Genomic DNA, 15,485 nt, shown 5'->3' on the forward strand with positions numbered 1-15,485 from the left:
CTCCCTGTTTCCAGCTTCAGAAAAATACAAAAAAAAAAAAAAAAAAAAAAGAAAGAAAGAAATTAACAAACATGTAAAGCCAGTAGGCACGGCCACCATCACAGCCGCCTGGCCCATGCAGGTTCGCATTAGATTCAGACAGACTATAATGAAACAATGGAGCCAAGAACTGGTGGGCCATCATCTTTAATCCTAGCTTGCACCCGGCGGGCAAGAAATACACACAGTGGGAAAACACTTCCCTTCCCATTCAGGGCTCCCAAAGCCACTGACTCATCCGAGTTTCCTAGAATCAAAGGTTTCTACCTCACCAGCCTTATTCACCTCTGTTCCCCATCTCCTTCTCTCTACATAAACTGCACAAACTGGCTTCTCCCTCAACACTCCGCCATCTTGGCTGCTTCTCCTCTCCTCCATGTGGCCTTTCTCTGCTCTCCTCTCTAATGCTAATCTCAGGAACCAAGAGAGAGCAAGCTACCGGTCTGCCCCATTTTATAGTGTAGAAAATCAAACCTTTAATCCAATATACAAACAAGGAAATCTCTGATACAAAGTCACTTATCTGAGGCATAATGGGATTCCTCATGAGAGTGCACTACCCCACATCAAAAAGGGTGGGAAAGGCTTAGTCCTAAAACCAAGCCCCAGGCTACAAGGATCCTGCCTGCCCACAGCTCCGCCCCCAACACACATTAATATAATCACGCCCATCCCAAGCAAGAAGGGCAACTAATATGATTACCTGGGTGACAGGCTTCCACGTGGGCAGCGCCATCTTTAACAAAGTGAGCATAATATATTTTATCTGCCCAACAAAACACATCAATGATTTTTAGCAGTGCAAAGGGTTATGTAAGTTTAGTCACTGCCCAAGAAAACTTGAAATGCAATAATAATTGTGAAACTGAAATTAATGTTTTTAAACTTTTAATTAAAAAAAATTTTGTGTTAGCTCTGCTAGAGAAAATACCAAATTATTCATTCTCACCTAAGAAAAGTCTTGTCCTGGGCGGTATTCTTCTGTAACAAAGACCCATGCTTACCTCAACTGAGCCTGTCTGTCATCTTCTTGCATCTACAATAATGTACCTGATAACACACCTTTGTAACCTTCTTTTCCTGTCCCCAAGGGTGCAGTCACCCCACCAGAGCAGAAACCACTAAACCCCCTCATTGTTATTATTATGTTAATTTAACTGTTAACTACCCTACACCTGATTATGTAAAAAAAAACGTCCGTCTACATTTTGCTTTTTATCCAATCCCAAAGATTCGGCGCCCCGCCCACTTGGCTCTCTCCCCCCTCCTTAATCAATCATTAATGGATATCATGTAACTCCCCTTCCGTCTTCCCCTTTAATTCTGATGCATGAAATAAATGGTGAAACGGCCATTTTCCGGAGGATTTTCTCAATCCCTGGAGGTTTTTGCTTCCCAGCATGTGTTGAAAGTTTGACTCAAATAACTCATAAACATTCTTACAAGTTTAGACGCTTCTTATGTTGACAGTTGTCATTGCGAGTAAATAGTCACTCTGGTTCCTAAGTTTATATTTCTAATTCTGTAAGCTTTTTCTTGAAGAGAGCCCAACATGGTGAGTGTCAATCCTCAGGATCCTCGCAGACTCGCCCAGGAGAGCTCGGGGCGGTGAGGGTGCCACCGGGTGCGAGGCAGGTGCGATGCGGGTGCCATGCGGGTGCGAGGCAGGTGCGAGGCAGGTGGGCCTCAGGGGCCGCTTTCCATCGGGAAGCCCCAGAGAGGAGAGCAGGTTTGGGCGCCCCTGCTGGGAGGACCCACGAGGGACTGACAGGTGGAGAGCGGAGTTGGGGGTCAGCCTAGCGTGTGCGGCCGGAAGTCCGCGCTCCGGCCGTTCCCCGCCTGTCGTGGCCGTGGTACCCCACGTGCAGAGCACCTGCGCTTGGCAGGAAACCCCTCACCAGCACGGGGTTTCCCACCCCCTCTCCACAGCCTTTCTGTGGCTCCTGGTAGAATAGGTGCTATGAGAACACACACAGCAAAACAGAAAATACCACGTCAGCTGAAGGCGGGGCAATATCACAAGATTACCACCATTGGTTGCTTTTTTTTTCTTTTTTAGAGAGAAACAGAGACAGACAGAAAGGGAGAGAGAGGAGAAACATCAGCCTGTAGTTGTGTTACTTTAGTTGTTCATGGCTTGCTTCTCATACGTGCTTTGCCCCCGGGGACTCCAGCTGAGCCAGTGGCCCCTTGCTCAAGGCAGTGACCTTGAGCTCAAGCCAGAAATTTTGGGCTTCAAGCCAGTGACCATGGGGTCATGTCTATGATCCCACACCATCCGGCACTCAAGCTGATGAGCTGGCACTCAAGCTGATGAGCCCACACTCAAGCCAACAACCTCAGGAGGTTTGAAACTAAGTCCTCAGCGTCCCAGGTCCACACTCTATCCACTGCGCCACCACCTGGTCAGGCCGTCTTCTCTTTTTCATGGTGTCTTATCAAAGTTATGCCCAAATATTAGTATGAGTAGTTACTACTAATATTTCCAAGAACAAGATTTTGGCATTATTGGTCATCTCTATTGTATGCGTGTTTTTTTTAAGTTTTTATTTATTCACTTTATTTTTAAGACTTTATTTATTCATTTTAGAGAGAGAAAGAGAAGGGGAAGGAGCAGGAAGCATCAACTCCCATATGTGCCTTGACCAGGCAAGCCCAGGGTTTCGAACCGGCGACCTCAGCATTTCCAGGTCAAGGCTTTATCCACTGCACCATCACAGGTCAGGCTATTTATTCATTTTAGAAAGAATAGAGAGAGAGAGTGAGAAAGACAAGGTGGGGAAGAATCAGGAACATCAATTTGTAGTTACTTCTCATATGTGCCTTGACTGGGCAAGCCCAGGGATTTGAACCGGCGACCTCAGCATTCCAGGTCGACACTGCACCACCGCAGATCAGACCATACTGTGTTTTTTAAAACTTGACTAATTTCTACTCCTATTTTTGTTTCCTCTCTTTTAGTTTCTAAGAGTTTACCTTTTTCTGTTTTCTTGCAGCTTCTTATTTTGAAGTCCTAGCTTATTTATAGTCAGTATTTTTTTGTTTTTTAGTAACTGCATAGTAAACTATAAACTTGTATCTCAGTAAACAGAGTATTACTTTTGTCAGTCACTTCTGAATAGTCCACAATTTCCACATGTTATTTTAAAGCACATTTTAGTTTCTAAACACAAGTTTGAGTTTTATCTCTCTCTTTTTTTTTTTTGCTGTAGTTGGTAATTTTTATTTAAATTATAGTGATAAATTATGTATTTATCATGATCTGCATGATAAAAGTACTTTAAAATTTGATGAGAACTACTTAATACTCTAGTATATATTGAGTTTTTGTGAATGATCAGTTCACAAAATGAATACTAGGCATAGAATTCATGAAAAAGTATCAAGTTGGTTATATTGTTCAAATCTTCTATTCATTAAGAATTCTAGCCTGACCAGTGGTGGCACAGTGGATAGAGCACCTATCTGGGATGCTGAGAACCCAGGTCTGAAACCCAGAGGTAACTGGCTTGAGTGCAGGCTCATCGGCTTGAGCCTGAGGTCGCAGGCTTGAGCATGGGATCATAGACATGACCCCATGGTTGCTAGCTCAAAGTCCAAGGTCGCTGGCTTGAGCAAGGGGTCACTGGCTCAGCTGGAGACCCCAGGTCAAGGAACCTATGAGAAAGCAATCAATGAACAACTAAGATGCTGCAACTATGAGTTGATGCTTCTCATCTCTCTTTCTCCCTTTGTCTGTCTGTCTGTCTCTCTTTCACATGTGTATCTTAAATTAAAAAAAAAGAGAGAAAGAAAAGAAAGACTCCTCAAGGCAACTAGGGAAAATAAATGGTGCTGGGAAAATTAAAAAGCCACATGTAAAAGAATGAAACTTAACTACAGTTGTCCCCTTGCACAAAAATTAATTCACAATGGATCAAAGACCTAAATATAAAATCTGAAACAATAAATTGCGTAGAAGAAAACATAGGTACTTTATGAATTTGATCCAAAAGGCAAGAGAAATAAAGGCAAAAATAAATGAATGGAACTAAATCATACTAAAAAGCTTCTGCTCAGTAAAAGAAAACAAAACAAAAAGGCAGCCAACAAAATGAGAGTTCATATTCACAAACAACAGCTCTAACAAGGAATTAATATCCAAAATATAGAAAGAACTCACAAAGCTCAGCAACAAACAAGCAAACAGTTCAATTAAAAAATGGGGAGAGGACCTGAACAGACACTTCTCCCAAGAAGACATACAAAAGGCCAACAGATATATGAAAAGATGCTCATCTTTAATAGCTATTAGAGAAATGCAAATCAAAACTACAATGAGGCCCTGGCCCGTTGGCTCAGTGGTAGAGCGTTGGCCTGGCGTGCAGGAGTCCTGAGTTCGATTCCTGGCCAGGGCACACAGGAGAAGCGCCCATCTGCTTCTCCACCCCTCCCCCTCTCCTTCCTCTCTGTCTCTCTCTTCCCCTCCCGCAGCCAAGGCTCCACTGGAGCAAAGTTTGCCCGGGCGCTGAGGATGGCTCTGTGGCCTCTGCCTCAGGCACTAGAATGGCTCTGATTGCGGCAGAGCAACGCCCCAAGATGGGCAGAGCATCGCCCCCTGGTGGGCATGCCGGGTGGATCCCGGTCTGGCGCATGTGGGAGTCTGTCTGACTGCCTCCCCGTTTCCAACTTCGGAAAAATACAAACACAACAACAAAAAAAAAAAAAAAAAAACACCCTACAATGAGACACCACCTCTCACCTGTTAGATTGGCTGTTGTCAACAAGATAGTTAATAACAAATGTTGGAGAGTTGGAGAGGCTGTGGAGAAAAAGGAACCCTCATTCACTGCTGGTGGGAATATAGACTGGTACAGCCTATGGAAGAAAGTATGGTGGTTCCTCAAAAAGCTACGAATAGAACTACCATATGACCCAGCAATTCCTCTACTCAAAAAACTTGACAACATTGGTACACAAATACGCATGCACCCCCATGTTCATCACAGCATTATTCACAGTGGCCAAGACATGGAAACAACCAAAGTGTCCCTTGATAGATGACTTGATAAAGAAGATGTGGGCCATGGCCCTGGCCGGTTGGCTCAGTGGTAGAGCGTCGGCCTGGTGTGCAGGAGTCCCAGGTTTGATTCCCGGCCAGGGCACATAGGAGAAGTGCCCATCTGCTTCTCCACCCCTCCCCCTCTCCTTCCTCTCTGTCTCTCTCTTCCCCTCCCGCAGCCGAGGCTCCATTGGAGCAAAAAGATGGCCCGGGCGCTGGGGATGGCTCCTTGGCCTTTGCATCAGGCGCTAGAGTGGCTCTGGTCACAACAGAGCGACGCCCCGGATGGGTGGAGCATCGCCCCCTGGTGGGCATGCCGGGTGGATCCCGGTCGGGCGCATGCGGGAGTCTGTCTGACTGCCTCCCGGTTTCCAGCTTCAGAAAAATACAAAAAAAAAAAAAAAAAAGATATGGTCCATATATACATTGGAACACCACTCAGCATAAGAAATGATGACACATTGCCATTTACAACAACATGGATGGACCTTAAGAACATTATACTGAGTGAAATAAGTAAGTCAGAAAAGCTAAGAACTATATGATTTCACATATAAGTGGGATATAAAACTGAGACTCGTGGACATAGACTAAGTGCAGTGGTCACCTGAGGGACGGGGTTTGGGGGGGAGGAGTAAAGAGGGACAAATATATGGCGACTGAGAATGATTTGACTTTGGGTGATGGGCACACAACACAATCAACCGTTTAAATGCTATAGAGAGATGTTTACATGAAGCCTGTGTACTCTTATTGATCAATGTCACCCCTTTAAATTTCATTTCTAAATAAAATTTTTAAAAATAAGTAAAAGTTCAGCAGCCACGTGTGGCTGGCAGCTACCACGTTAGACCATGCCGATCTAGCTGATGAGTATAATCAACTGAGATCCATTCCAAATCTATCTCCCATTCTCACCAGCCCAGGAATCCATTTCCTTCTTTCAAGAAAGATCTTGTAAATCCATTCCAGTTCCTCTCCTGTCCCCTGAAACAAAATTCACCGCCAGCAGGGTGCGCTCTTCCTCACTGGTTCCCATCTATCGGCCAAATGCTGAGTTCCGGCTGTTTCTCCTTCTCTTCCGGGACATCTCAGTTGTCTGTGCAGGTAGGATGGAGCATCCCAAGTGCATGTTGCCTGTTCATTCATTCATCCTACAGGGCTCAGCATACACACACCCAGCTTTCCTCCCTCCCAATTCCCGTACACTCTGTCCACCTTGGTGGTCAGATGCTTAGGCTGCAGCCAGGAAAGGCCCAAACTGAGCCTGATCGCAGGCCGATTGGTTGCTACACAGAACTGTTTCCATCGGGTTCCTGTTTCCTTAGCGGTGAAGACCTGGAGAAGGTTCGCCGCGTGTTCTTGAGCCCAGAGAGGGAAAGACGGCCGGGCGCCCAGCGCTCCGCCCACTTTTGTCGTCTTCTTGATGTGGCTGTAGTGCTCCTTCCCCTCGGTGGATAAAGGAAGTCTCTGTAGCTGACACCGCCATTCCACTGAAACAAACAAACAAACAGAAGCAGCTGTTCAGCCCGGCGTGGGGTCTAGAGACAGGTAAGGACAGCCTGGGTCACACAGTCCACTTGCCCGTCTTCACTCCTCTCCCCCCTCCCCTGCGTTCCCACCTCTCCCAACCACGCACAGCCAGCAAGGGGAAACTGACTCACATTGCAGCCAGAGGGCGTGGCTTAGAGAGCAGGGAGGCCCGGGAGGACCCCATGTCGAGTCTTCAGCAGCAAAGACTGCATGCGGCTACCACTAATCAAGCCCTTCCAGCCCAGTGAGCTATGACCACGTCCAAACTCCTGTACAAGGTGGGCGCTGGGGCCCGGCTGGTGCTGACCACGCCCTCTGCAGGGCCACTCTCCACTCATCCCTGTCTCGGAGGGGCTTCCCTTCAGAATATTACTCGAGTTGAGAACGTCTAGCCCCCTGTTAAGCCATCACAGCCGCCTGGCCTGTGCAGGTTCGTATTAGATTCAGACAGATGGTAATGAAACAACGGAGCCAAGAACTGGTGGGCCATTAGCTTTAATTCTAGCTTGCACCTGGCGGGCAAGAAATACACACAGTGAGAAAACACTTCCCTTTCCATTCAGGGCTCCCAAAGCCACTGACTCATCTGAGTTTCCTAGAATCAAAGGTTTCTAGCTCACCAGCCTTATTCACCTCTGTTCCCCATCTCCTTCTCTCTGCTAAACTCTGCACAGACTGGCTTCTCCTTCAGGACTCCACCATCTTGTCTGCTTCTCCTCTGCAATGCTAATAGCAAGAAAGGAGAGAGAAAGCCCCTGGTCTTCCTTATTTTATAATGTAGAAATTAAAGCCTTTAAGCCAATATACAAATAAGGAAGTCTCTGATACAAAGTCACTTATCTGAGGCATAATGGGATTCCTCAGGAGAGTGCACCACCCCACATCATGCAACAGTCAAGGGTGTGGGGAAAAGCTTAGTGTTGAGAAGATCTTAGTATTAAAAGGGTGGGAAAGGCTTAAGCCTTAGGCTATGAGGACCCTGCCTGCTTACAGCCTGTCTCCCACACCCAATGTAAACTATAAGCGAGCAAACATATATCATATTTACAAATTTATTTGACCCACACTCTCTCTCTTCCTTCCTCCCTCTGTCTTTCTAAAAAGAATTTTTTTTAAAAGAGGAAAAGAAAAAAAGGCACTGACGCTGGACGTCCTTCTCCCAAGTGCTGGCCTACCGGGAGTGGGGGCCGAACTATGAGGGGCGTGGCCATGTGGTGGGCGGGGTCCGAGGTGGGTGGGGTCTTTGATGGGCGGGGCCTCCAAGCCGGCACGCCTGATTGGCACCCTGCGGATGGAGCCCTTGATCAGCTTCTGGGTGCTGCGCCACGTGGCTGCGGTTTCGAGGCGCTAGGCCAAGGGAAGTACGCATCCCCGTGGACCACGGGTGTAGGAGGTCTTCTTCTATAACGTCACCACGAGCAACCCCATCGACACCTTCCACACCTCCTTCCCCGGGCAAATCCTCCCCTTTGTGTGGCTTCTGCTGTCCAGCACGCAGATCACCCTGAGTCCTCGGAGCTGTTCCTTTGCCTCTCTCGCTGTCTGCTCCCAGGCGCTGTGCCTGCGAGGGTTGAAGCTACGAAGTCCCTGAGCCAGGCCTGACGTCTCTGGCCCTGCTTTAAATGTTCCTTCTTTCTCTCAACCCCATAGCTCCCAATACACCTAGGTTTTCTAGAAGAAAACCTCAGATACAGAAAAAGACTCGCACGGGCTCCATCGCAGCACCGTTTGTAATAGGACTAGACTGGAAATAAGCAAGTCAACCGGTGATGGTTGCAAAACACGCGCTGAGAAGGTAGGCAAGCATCAAGCTGTATACTGGTGGAAATGCAGATGGAACTGGACAACTGCCCCTTTCTCCTCCTCCACTTCGTTTCCAGAAGCCGCCATGACCCTAAATGTGGCCTTGATCCCGCCTGACATCTTCCTCTCTGGAGATCTGAAGAAAATGATGCTAGACATTGTATCTTCAGAAAACTCAATCAGTTCACTGCAAATGAAGACTGTTTATGTATTATTATAGGATGACCTATATATTGTTAAGTGGGGGGAAATGGGAACTGTGCACATAGCATGCTACATTTTACCTAAGAAACGGGGAATGTAAATATACATATTTGATTGCTAGTATTTGTTTTTTAAGTGGAAGGATAAACCAAAACCTAACAAAACACCAGTGGGGGCAAGAAAAACTGGGTAGAAGGAATTAGAAACTAGTCTTTTCTGCATGCACCTTGTTTTGCACATTGGGAACCATGTAAATGTTTTACACCATTACCAAACAAAGTTTCTTTGAGAGAAGAGGAGTAATTTTAAGTGGCTTTAAGACACAGTAATTGACTACATATATCCGTAGTGGAGTATATACTAATGACATAAACAATTGCAAATAAAACAAATTTCTCAGTTGTCATCTTGGTAATAATACTGTTGTTATTCTGAATCTTTTTTATTATTATTATTTAGTGAGAGGAGGGGAGGCAGAGAGACAGACTCCAGCATGCGCCCCAACCAGGATGCACCCAGGAAGCCCCCTAAAGGGCGATGCTTTGCCCATCGGGGCGTTGCTCCGTTGGTCCACAACCAAGCTCTTCTTACTGCCTGAGGTGGAGGCCAGCTCATCTTCAGCACCGGGGCCAACTCTCTCCAATGGAGCCATGGCTGCAGGAGAGGAAGAAAGAAAGAGAAAGAGAGAGAGAGAGAAGGGAGAGGGGGAGGGGTGGAGAAGCAGATGGGTGCTTCTCCTGTGAGCCCTGACCAGGAATCGAACCTGGGACATCCATACGCCTGTCTGATGCTCTACCATTGAGCCAACCAGTCAGGGCATTCTGAATCTATTATATGTTTGTACCTATACATATATACACATACATGGTAGGAGTAGCAAATAAGTAATTGTAATGTTACAAGATTTTCAATCTCATCCCTGGCCAGTTGGCTCAGTGGTAGAGCATCAGACCAGTATGTGTAAGTCCCGGGTTCAATTCCCGGCCGGGCACACAGGAGAAGCTCCCATTCCCCCTCTCCTTTCTCTCTATTTCTCTCTCCTCCCGCAGTCAAGGCTCCATTGGAGCAAAGTTGGCCCGGGCACTGAGGATGGCTCCATGGTCTCCGCCTCAGGTGATAGAATGGCCCTGGTTGCAACGGAGCAATGCCCCAGATGGGCAGAGCATCGTCCCCTGGTGGGCATGCCGGGTGGATCCCGGTCGGGCGCATGCGGGAGTCTCTCTGCCTCCCCATTTCCCACTTCAGAAAAATACAAAAAATAAATTAAAAAATTAAAAAGAAAGATTTTCAACCTCAAAGAAAAAGCTACCTTTAAGTTTTCTTGTAAGAATATGACATGAAAGAACAGAGGTAAAAATAGTAGTCCTAAATTTGAATTGGGAAAGCAGTATAAAATCATGATGTATTTTCTCTTTAAAATAATAAAACAGGGCCCTGGCTGGGCTTCAGTAGACAGACTGTTGGCCCGGCATGCAGATATCACCTTGTGGCCCTCTTCCGCTCCTGCAGCCAGTGGCTCGATTGGTTCGAGTGACCCTAAGTGCCGGCCTGGGCGCTGAAGACAGCTTGGTGGATTCTAGCATGGGCCCCAGAAGGGGCTTGCTGGTGGATCCCAGTTGGGTCGCATGCAGTAGTCTGTCTCACTATCTCCCTTCCTCTCGCTTAAAAAAGTAATAATAAAATGTATTACTTAACACTGTTCACAAAGAAGGCCAGAAAATAATGACCTTAACTAGATGCATAGAATGAGCACTGCTCACACCTTGATGGTGACTCCAAATATTATTTCCCAGTGAAAGAAAAATGGCCCCTTGCACAACTGGCTAGTTCTAGGTCTGGAAGAAGAACTATATAAGATGACCCTGGAACATCTTGGCACACTAGATTGTGAGAAAGCTACTAGAGTCTCGTCAAAAAATGACTCGGAAGCCTGACCAGGCAGTGGCACGGTGGATAGAGTGTCGGACTGGGATGTGGAGGACCCAGGTTCGAGACCCCGAGGTCGCCAGCTTGAGCGCAGGCTCATCTGGTTTGAACGAGGCTCACCAGCAATCAATGAACAACTAAGGTGTCGCAATGAAAAACTGATGATTGATAAACTAATGATTGATGCTTCTCATCTCTCTGTTCCTGTCTGTCTGTCCCTATCTATCCCTCTCTCTGACTCTCTCTCTGTAAAAAAAAAAAAAAAAAGACTCAGGAGGTAAGTTGAAATGTCAAAGATGGAATAATGTTAGCATCAATAAAGACAATAACTGCAACTGACTGAAACACATCAAATCAGTAAAAAAAAATTTGCTAGTTTATTTTAATAACTAAAAAATAAACTTATTGGTCTTTTTTGAAGGATGCTAGGAACCGACTCAACTTTCTGAAAACTGATAAATAAAGAGAAAGTCTTAGTATTTATGCTACCATCCTTGTACAAACATATCTAGGATAACCAAATGGCTCTTTATTACTAACTATCCTAGCTCTTTATTACTAACTCCAGCTATTAAGTGAAGCAAGGTTGAAAGAATATATATGTATATATTTTTGGTAATACCTAATGAAATAATGGGCCTCAGCAGTAATCATCAGAAACTGCTAGAAACATGTGACATGCTGATGGGGAATCTTGCAGTGTTGGATTAAACTGACTACACCTGAGAACACTGGCCAATCCTAGCATCACAGCAAGAGAGACATCCAACATTATGTGCCTCCCAGTGCAATACAACAGGAAGTGCGACTTGATGAATACTTGCCAAATATATACATAGTGACCCTAAAACCCATCAGGGCTCTTGATCTGTCAGGATTATTTTAACACCACTGCGGACGCACTGTCAGCAAACCCCAGTCTGGGAAAATTCACAGGACAAGAGGCCAGTTTGGTCACGGAATAAATTGCCAGAATAAAATTGGTGGTGTTTGAGAAAGGGAACCTATTGATTAAAAGGTATTTAAAGGCCTGACTATGCGGTGGCGCAGTGGATAGAGCGTCGGACTGGGACGCGGAGGACCCAGGTTCGAGACCTCGAGGGCGCCAGCTTGAGCGAAGGCTCATCTGGTTTGAGCAAAAGCTCACCAACTTGGACCCAAGGTCGCTGGCTCGAGCAAGGGGTTACTCGGTCTGCTGAAGGCCCGCAGTCAAGGCACATATGAGAAAGCAATCAATGAACAACTAAGGTGTCACTGCACAACAAAAAACTAATGATTGATGCTTCTCATCTCTCCGTTCCTGTCTGTCTGTCCCTGTCTATCCCTCTCTCTGACTCTCTCTGTAAAAACAAAAAAACAAAAACAAAAAACAAAACAACAACAACAACAAAAAGATTTAAAGGACCTATCAACCAAATGCACTGATGAATTTGTTTGCAACCTGGTCTGAACAAATCAACTGTAATCTATTGTTTTAAAATATGAAACATAAGTTTGAACATTGTACATTTATATTAAAGAATTGTGCACTTTACCCTGGTCTGGTAGCTCTGTTGGTTAGAGCGTCGTCTTCATAGGCAACTTGTGAGTTCAGTCTGGTCAAAGCACATACAAGAATCAACCAGTGAATGAATAAACAAGTGGAACAATAAATTGACATTTCTCTCTCTCTTTTTCTTCCTCTCTCTAATCAACAAATTAAAGAATTGTTTCAAAGATGTGATGATTGTACTTTTTTTTTGTTTTTTTTTTTTACAGAGACAGAGAGAGAGTCCGAGAGAGGGATAGATAGGAACAGACAGACAGGAACGGAGAGATGAGAAGCATTAATCATCAGTTTTTCGTTGTGACACTTTAGTTGTTCATTGATTGCTCTCTCATATGTGCCTTGACAGTGGGCCTTTAGCAGACCGAGTAACCCCTTGCTTGAGCCAGGGACCTTGGGTCCAAGCTGGTGAGCTTTGCACAAACCACATGAGCCCGCGCTCAAGCTGGCGACCTCGGGGTCTCGAACCTGGGTCCCCCGCATCCCATTCCGATGCTCTATCCACTGTGCCACCGCCTGGTCAGGCATTATAATTGTACTTTAAAAAAAAGAGTATTTATTGGCCCTGGCCATTTGGCTCAGTGGTAGAGCGTCGGCCTGGCGTGCGGGGGACCCGGGTTCGATTCCGGGCCAGGGCACATAGGAGAAGCGCCCATTTGCTTCTCCACCCCCACCCCCCTCCTTCCTCTCTGTCTCTCTCTTCCCCTCCCGCAGCCAAGGCTCCATTGGAGCAAAGATGGCCCGGGCGCTGGGGATGGCTCCCTGGCCTCTGCCCCAGGCGCTAGAGTGGCTCTGGTCGCAGCAGAGCTACCGGCCCCGGAGGGGCAGAGCATGGCCCCCTGGTGGGCGTGCCGGGTGGATCCCGGTCGGGCGCATGCGGGAGTCTGACTGTCTCTCCCCGTTTCCAGCTTCAGAAAAAAACAAAAAACAAAAACAAACAAACAAAAAAGAGTATTTATTAATCCCCTCTTTAATTTCAAATGCATAAAAGAAATTGCAAAACAACAGTTATTCTCTGGAGCGTCTTGCTTCCTGACTGTGTGTTTGTCAGTTTGGCTCAAATAAACTGTTTAAAATTCTCCAAAAAAAAAAAAAAATACTTTTTTTTACATACTGATGTTTTTACCAACAAAATATGATGTCTTGGATTTGCTTTAAAAATAACTGGAAAATGGAGGGGGATGAGTGGACAAAACAAAATTGGTCATCAGTGGGTGCACAAGATTTTGTCATATTACTTTCTCTACTTTATGTATGTTTGAAATTTTCCATAATAAAAAAAATTGACACTGAAAAAAATAATTTACCCATCTTCCTTTTCTATTTCCTCATCCTCAGAAAACCGTCTCAGGACCAGATGCATCCTCCCCCCTCGCATCTTCACTTGCAACACTAGTGGCGAGAAGGCGGGATTGCAGGAGGGCGTGGGGGAGTCGCCCCCGACGGCGGCGGCGGCTGCGGCGCGTGTTTCGCGGCGGGAGGGCGGGCGCAGGTGCCGGGCGGGGCTGCGCCAACGCCCGGAGCGCGGATTCCCGGAGCGGGCAGTCAGCCCTGGGCCGGGCTCCCCCGTCCAGTTTCCCCGGTCGCGCGCGAGACGCCGCCGATTACATCAAGCAGCCCTCACCCGTCTGTCCGGTGCCAGCCATGGACCGGGGGACACGCGGGCCAGGACCTGCAACATACCCACCCACCCTTACTAGAAAAGGGGGTCCCTTACTAGAAAAAGGGGTCCTCCCCCACTCTCGCTGAATGAGGTCTATTCCTTTTTTTTTTTTTTTTCAATCGATTTTTTTTTAGAGAAAGGAAAGGAGCGAGAGAGAAACAGAAACATCCATCTGTTTCTCTCTGTGCCCTGACCGGGGATCGAACTGGCAACCTCTGTGCTTCAGGACGATGCTCTAACCAACCGAGCTCTCCAGCCAGGGCGCAGGTCGATTTCATTCATGTTTGCTTTCTCCCTCTCCTAGCCCCTGACCCTGAGCACGGAGCTGAGAATGGGGGGCAGTGGATTAGTAAATGTGTGCTAAGTTGGAACCGTCCCTTCCTCTCTCTCTCTCTCTCTCTCTCTCTCTCTATCTCTCCTCTTTGGCAGACCAAGCTGCACCTCACCTCCCCCAGGACGCCTTCCCCAGCCGGGGTTGCAGTTCCTCCCGCCGGAAGTGTGCGCGCTCCCAGGGTCCCTGAGCCCCGCGCAGCACTGACCGCAGGACTGCGAGCTCCTTGAGGGTTGAAAGAGCTTCTTACTCACCCCGGTTTCACTCTCCCACCCTTTTCGCAGTTCCCAGCGAAGGGAGGAAGGGTTACTTTGTGGCATGGTGTCTGGGGAGGTCTTCCCACCCGGCCCTCAACGTTTTGAACTGTGACGCTCCCGCTTCTGTCCCTGGGGGGAGCACTGCTGAACTTTTCAGAGAAGCTGGTGAGCCTGAAGACAGGAGTTGGCCATTCGCGGGGTGATGTGACCGGGAAATCACGTTACTACTGCCCAAGGCGGAGATTTCCACTCTCCGTCCCGGCTTCCTGCTCCTCCACAGGGTTATAATAGTACTAATAACAACTTGTTTACGAAATAATTTTATGGGCATTATTTCAATTACTCCTCGCCACCTCTTCTTGCATTAGGGTATCATTACATCCCCACGTTCCAGATAGGACACGGATGCTCAAACTCAGGGTTTGGTTTTGTTTCTAACGCACAGAACATAGGAAGCCATCCTGAAAATATACAATCCCATAAAATATATCACAGTGTGGTTATAATAAATAAGAACCCTAAGGACTGCAACAAAAATTTTTTAGAGTTGATAACTGAATTCAGAAATGTAGCAGGATATAAAATAAATATCCAGAAATAAGTTGCATTTTTACACATCAATAATGAGCTATCAGATATGAAAACTTAAAAAAAAATCCCATTTACAATTGCATAAAAAATATCTAGCAATAAATTTCAACAAGAATATAGAAGAACTATATTCTAATAATTATTCAATAGACACTGAAGAAAGAAATTTAAAAAGATACAAATAAGTGGAAGCTTCCCAAATAGGAAGAATTAACACCATTAAAATAGCCATACCACCCAAAGCAATCTATAGATACAGTGCAATTCCTATCAAAAAACCAATGGTACCCAATGGCGCCCTGGCCGGTTGGCTCAGTGGTACAGCATCGGCCTGGCACTTGGAAGTCCTGGATTCGATTCCCGGCCAGGGCACACAGGAGAAGCGCCCATTTGCTTCTCCACCCCTCCGCCGCGCCTTCCTCTCTGTCTCTCTCTTCCCCTCCCGCAGCCAAGGCTCCATTGGAGCAAAGATGGCCCGGGCGCTGGGGATGGCTCCTTTGCCTCTGCCTCAGGCGCTAGAGTGGCTCTGGTCGCGACATGGTGACGCCCAG

At 46.7% G+C, this 15,485-nt stretch overlaps 1 long non-coding RNA gene across 1 annotated transcript; it reads right to left on the minus strand.

Annotated features, from left to right (window-relative positions):
• Nucleotides 1–6,485: 6,485 nt before the first annotated feature.
• On the minus strand, nt 6,486–14,509 carry LOC136387862 (uncharacterized). Its single transcript, XR_010748175.1, has 4 exons — nt 14,341–14,509; nt 12,082–12,141; nt 9,212–9,274; nt 6,486–6,573 (listed from the first exon to the last, which is right to left on the minus strand). It is a non-coding gene; the product is annotated as an uncharacterized lncRNA (long non-coding RNA).
• Nucleotides 14,510–15,485: the final 976 nt, after the last annotated feature.

The sequence above is a fragment of the Saccopteryx leptura genome, chromosome 1, assembly GCF_036850995.1.
Source record: "Saccopteryx leptura isolate mSacLep1 chromosome 1, mSacLep1_pri_phased_curated, whole genome shotgun sequence".
Lineage (NCBI taxonomy): Eukaryota > Metazoa > Chordata > Mammalia > Chiroptera > Emballonuridae > Saccopteryx > Saccopteryx leptura.